Raw genomic sequence first — 6,771 nt, forward strand, 5'->3', positions numbered from 1 at the left:
AAGGTGAAGCAGATACTTATACAAACTCTTCCTTAAAGTTTTACATTAGAATAATTTCCTGATCTATCTAACAACATTTGAATCTACCTTGTTACAAAGAAACACACTTATGCAGAACTGACATAGCAACCACGTGTGACAGTACATGAGCATTCCATCCTCTTTGCTGTCTACCAGGGTATTTCACTGCAATTAATCTGAGTTCAGCTACCTTTTAGTGTCATTTTCATTTATATTATTGTAGTCGTTCTGTATATCATCTTTACTGATGGACTGTTATTCCATTGTATTCATATATTACACAGTTCAGCCATTCCCCAGTCGCTCACTATTTCCAGTTTTTGCTACCATAACGAGGTATTGCTATAAATATGTTCTACTATGTGGGGCCTTTTTTCACTAATAGTTGGCCTTCTTGGGATATATGCCTGCTGTAGGAATTGCTAGTTCAGAGGGTCACTTTTTTTTTCTATATGTTTTCAAATTTTTCTGGAAAACAGTTGGGCCAATTCAATTCCACTAACAGCGTATTAGTGTTCTGGTATTCATACCTAGCCCCTCCTACATTGACATTGTGTCTTTATCATCTTTGCCATTTGGATTGTTGTGAAATGAAACCTGAGTTTTAATTTTAATTTCTTCTAGTGATTTGGAACATTTTTCACATGGTTGTTGATCATTCGCATTTCCTTTGAAAATGATTTGTTTTCACTTGACCGCTTACCTCTTGGAAAAACTGTTGTTATTTAAAAAAGGGAACATGGTAGCACTAGTAGTTTGGAAAACGTTAAATAGTTATTAGGTGAATTATCAGCAATTTTAATAATAGAAAGAAAGTATTCTACTTATTTTCCATTTGTTTTTATGGCTAACTGGATGTTTGTTATGTGCTTATCTATGTGATATCTATATGTATGCATATATACATATATATATACACACACACACAATATCTGTGTGTGTGTGTGTGTGTATATATATATATACATATATATATACACATACATACACATCTCAGTGCACCAACAATCTGATTCAGTTGGTGAGGGGAACTGTGTGCATCAGCCAAATCATATATCATTTAGTAGAAATTAAATGACTGACTTGCCCATCGTCACATAGCTAGTTTTAGATATGGGATTTGAATCTATGTCTTCCTGAATCCAAGTTCAATGTTTCCAGTATGTCATACCACCTCATGTATTTGTAATATATGTATAGGTAAATAAAATATATACACATTAAAATGGTATTTACTACACATGCCAAATGCTTTAATACAAATGTTTGCTATATAAATTAAGAAAGTTTCTACATTTACCACCATATAACTGGCTATTGGACATTTCCAACTGGGCATCCCAGAGACATCCCAAACCCAGCATGTCCAAAATGGAATCTTTCATGTTTCCTCTAAAATATATAGCACTTCTAAATTTTCCTATTATTGTGGAATACTCCTTATGCTCTTAGCATATATCTAATCAGGTGCCAAATCTTGTAATTTTTATTTTGTAAGATCTCTCTCATATATCCCTGGCTCTCCACACTCACATAACTACCTCCCAAGGCAGGTAGGTGGTACAGTGATAGACTTGGAGTAAGGAAGTTGTTTGGTTTCGAGGCCTGTCTGACTCTTCGAAACCCCTTTTTGGGGTTTTCTTGATAAAGCTACTGGAGTGGTTTGCCATTTCCTTCTCCAGCTCATTTTACAGATGAGGAAACTGAGGCAAACAGGGTTAAGTGATTTGTCCAGAGTCACACAGCTAGTAAGTGTCTGAGGCCAGATTCAAACATGAAGCAGAGTCTTCCCGATTCCAAGCCCAGTGCTCTAACCACTGTACCACCCGGCTGAATCCAAATTTGCATCAAATCTCAGACACTTATTTAGCAGTGTGACCCTGGGTAAGTAAGTCTCAATCTCTCATAGTGTCAATTTTCTCATCTGTAAAATGGGGATACCTTCCCAACTGGGTGGTTGTGAGGACTGAATGAGATTAACATATAAAAACTTTGCAGACCTTAAAAGTGTTACTACCTAAGTGCCATTACTATTTTTAAATTTCAGTTGCTTGTCACTTCTTACCTAAACTTTTGCAATAGGTTGTCTCTTCTTCCTGCTTCACATTTCTGTGTGCTACAATGCATCATCTTCCACAAAACCACCAAAGTGATCTGATCTCTCACCATGCCCTTCGCTACCAAACTATAGTACCTGCCCTATTACCTTTAGATAAAAACCTCCAATGTTAATTAGTGTCTGTTCTGTACATTTTATACACTCACATACACCACACACACACACACACACACACACACACACACACACACACGTTTATATTGTCTCCTTTAGAATGTAAGCTCTTTGAGGGCAGAGACTTTCATATGATTTTCCTTGTATTTTCAGTACCTAAGCAGTGTTGGGTAGTTAGTAGTTGTTTAATATTTGTTCTTTGATAATGAAGAGAATACTACATTTTTAAAAATGAAGATTTTAGGAAATATTTTTTCATGAGGCTTTTTTTTCTGTATAATTTGCTTTATTTTTCCTTAGAAACTTAACAAATTATGTTCATCAACTTTAGTTAGATCTGTTAAGGGTAATGGTTCATCTATTTTGACTATAGGGCAGTTACTTTTAACATAATTTGTCTCAAATGGAAGTCTACTTTAATAAGTTCAGATGTTAATTCATTATTGCATTAGTCTCTCTGGGAATTAGGAAATTAGGAAGATTGCAATTATATTATCTGTGACATAATGAGTTTTTAGTCTTTAATGTTATTTTAAATTCCCCTTTATTCTTGTTCCTGCCCGCAAGGAGATTCATTTTGGTCAAGTAGAATATTAGGGACAGAATTGGAAATGAATTTAGGATCTTGGAGATTTTAAGGTCAGATCAAGATTTTTTTTGCATTTAAAGGCTTGATATGATAATGCAAGTCTGATTAAACTTAGTCTAAATGAAAATATCAGATACGAATTTTTTTAAAAGAACATTTAGAAGCTTGTCCTCAAGATAGGCCATTGGAGAAAGCAAAACTTTGTCAGCCATGTACTTTATGCTATGGTAAAAACCTAATTATGTGTAATATTTTAGCAGAAATACTTGTATTGCAAAATGAATGCAGTTGGTAAAGTTATGTTTAAACCTTTATACTAAAATTTTTTATGTGTTTAGTCATTAATAAGAGAAAAACAGGTGATAAAGTGTCATTCATCGGGTAAATTATCAGTTGGCACTTTCCCAGAAAAGTCTGTCTGTATGGGATTTTCCCATATCCTTTTCTGTATTGGTGGAAGAATTTCCAACTAGGAGTTATGTAAATTGATGGAATCCCAGGTCCAGATCCCTGTCCTTGTATGATCCTTAGCAGTTTTGGAAACTCATGCCATCTTACTTTAAGTTTTATTATTTGAAAGTTATTAGTTATTAAAAAAAGGAAATTTACATGATAACTTGTGTATTTAAAAGGAATAGCACATTAGATACAGATTTGCAGTTTCATGCTCAATCTTTTTTATTATATATATTTATTATGGAAATGCTTGTTTTCTATATATTAAAAATAGAGGAAAAAACATCTTCACAAGAAGAGATTTTAAAAGTTATTAGTAATAGATACATTAGATTAAAAAAAGACAAAGATGCTTGGAATGGGATGTCATTGATGGAATTTTTTTGTTTAGTTTGCTTTCATGGTTGTACATAGTGTTAACTACAAGAATTTTAGTAAAACTATTTAAATACCTTTCTTCCAAGGCTTTTTTTTTTTTTTTGAGGCAGAGTAAGCCAATTGTTGTCCACTCTTGCATGTATCAGTCTCTTTGATGCTTTACTCCTTTTGAGACTTAATGTGATAGCGTGGTTTTAGAGGTAACCAGGAAACTTAAACTATTCTAATCTATCCTAAAGGGTTAGCTGTGACAGTTCCTAATGATTACAGTTAAATTCTCATTGAAAAAAAAGTAGAAATAGCTGCTTTTTTTAATCAGCTAACCTAAGAGCGGCTGATGAAAAAAAATACATTTTTTTTTAACCATGCAGTTGAGTTATCTATGTAATGGAGAAGTAGTTGCACATGATAGTAGAAAGATATCAGTTCTCCAAAGTGATATATTTTGGAGGAGATACTAAATTTGATGGTGGGAAAAATAAGCTTTATAAATGGAACATTTAAGAGACTACCTTTTTATGGTTGCTTTTCAGTTTAGGGTTGCCTTTACGTGCACCATTTCAGTTTGGCAGCAACGATAAATGGCTGAAGGAAATTGAAGATGATAATTCAACATTTCAAGATGCTTCTGCTAAAACTAATGTCGTCCCATCCAGAGTTTGAAATTAAAGCTTACACTAAACAGTATTCATAGTATTTTGGAGCCACAGACCTCATAAAATCATGGTGATGTGATTTGAATAATGTTATTAAAACGAATAGGGAATAATATGTTCATTTTCTAAGGAGTTGCATGCACATAATAGAGAGAAAAATTGTGTAAAAATGATGTAAAAAGATGTATATGAGAGCTTTTTGTATACATGATCTGTTGTATTTTACAGTTCTGGAGGCTTAATATAGCAATACCAGAAAGACCTTGGTATGATATTTTTATGGATCCCAGAGGTCATATTAAGATGCAGCTTGCATATTTTCAATTGTATGTATTTAGCAACTTTCACTATAGTTTTATTCTAAAAATCACAACTCTGATTTTACTTTAGGAATAAAACTCAGATGCCTGGAGCATTGCCTAGAATGTTCAGAGGTTGTAACTTGCCCAGCTTGTATAGTAAGTCATTTATGGCGTTTCTTTTTGTAGCAGTAAAGAACTAGAAACTAAGGAAATGTCTCTCAAGTTCAAATTATGATCTAGGAATGTAATGGAATATAATTATGTTGTAAGAAAGAATGAAAGGAACTATTTCAGAGAAACCTGAGAAGAAAAATGCACTGATGCATATTAAAATGAGCAGAACAATTTATTAAACAACAATGTAAAAATAAACAGACCTAAGAAAACCTAAGACCTAAGGACTCTTATCAGTGCAATGAGCAGCTGATATTATGGAAGCATGATGTTGATAAAGCATGCTATCTACTTCCAGAAAGAGGCAATAGACTTAAGGTGCAGAATAAGACATATTTTTGGCCATGGCCAATGCAGGAATTTGTTTCACTATGCAAATTTTGTAAAAGGGTTTTTTTCTTTCTTTTTTTTCCTCAATGAGTGAAAAGTTGGGAGAGAAAACTTTTTTTGGTAATTGAAAAACCTACCAAATTGAATTTTATAAATGAATTAGTCGTTTCTTGAATCTGTATAGTACTGTATGTAAGTCAAAGGTTATTAGACATCTCTACATGAACACTGTCAGTTTATACCATATGTTAAATTTATTATTGAAATAGGCTGATGAGACCTATTTCCCTAAGAGGAGAGCCATGTGACATTTTCACAGAAGGGATTTTTCAGCAATCATGTTAGAACAGTTCGAAGTAGCCTTTCATTGTATGATGTTACTGCTGACCTTTCTAAATGATTTAAACCAATTACTTAATACAGTTCATCAATAAACTTTGAGCGCCTGCTATGTGCCCTGCACTGAGCTAAGCCCTGGAATACAAAAGATTAAAGGGTCCCTGCTCTCAAGGAGCTAACCATCTAATGAGGGAGACAAGTGAATATAGATAAACAAAGACAAATAGGAAATAATGAAGAGAGGGAAGTCACTAGAATTAAAAAGGGTCAGTAAAGTCTTCCTGTAGAAGATAGGATTTTAGTTGGGTCTTGAAGGAAGCCAGAAGGCAGAGATGAAGTACCTTTTTGGGAGGAACATGGGGTAAAGCTAGAGAAAATGCCCAGAGCAGAGAGATAGTGTCTTGTTAGTGGAACAGCCAGGAGGTCAATTTCACTGGATCAAAGAGTATGAGTTGGGGAGTAAAGCGTGAGAAGACTAGAGCGGTAAGAGGTGGGATTTGGTTATAAAGGGTCTTAGAAGCAAAACAGAATTTTGTTTTCGTTCCTGGACTCAATAGGGAGCCACTGAAATTTACTGCACTGTGGGAAAATCACTTTCGTGACTGATGGTGATGAAGTCCTCTAATGGGAGATACATTTGTGAGATGTATGAAGAAATAAAGCTTTTTCGATGTTTGGACATTGTTTGGGGTGCAATAAAAAGAATGCTTCTTATGCCAAATATAAATATCTGTGAATTAAGGCTTGAAGAATTTTAACTGTTAGATTTTTATCTGTTGTTTTTGAAAGTTGTAGACAGTAGTAATAAGGGATCTTTATGACACTCATTTCCTTAGTTGTTGGCAGTGCATTAAGAAATGTGCAACCAGATTTCATTGTAATGTTAATTGTTCATTGATGTTATATGGCTACATAACTTTTACCTAAATAAGTAAAATTGGAACTATCCCTAAAATTCGAAATAATCCCTTATGTGTTTTCTTACATAAGCTTAAATAAATGTAATATTTCCTAACCTATTTAAGACTTTGTAGTTTGAAGTAATTTAATTTATATGTCTTGAGGACTATAAATTTCAGTAGCAGTCTTTACAAAAAATGTTAATGGGGGTTTTGCTTTTAAGGAATCTTTTCTGAATACATACTGGCTTAACAATGCATATCTTATAACAATGTGCTTTGATAATTTGTCCATATAATTCTTACACAAATATCACACTTAGATTTTTTTTTTTTACAGTGCCTGTGAAACTCAGACATTTAGTCTGTAATCATTTAACACCCACAAATGATA

This window comes from Trichosurus vulpecula, chromosome 3, assembly GCF_011100635.1.
Source record: "Trichosurus vulpecula isolate mTriVul1 chromosome 3, mTriVul1.pri, whole genome shotgun sequence".
NCBI lineage: Eukaryota > Metazoa > Chordata > Mammalia > Diprotodontia > Phalangeridae > Trichosurus > Trichosurus vulpecula.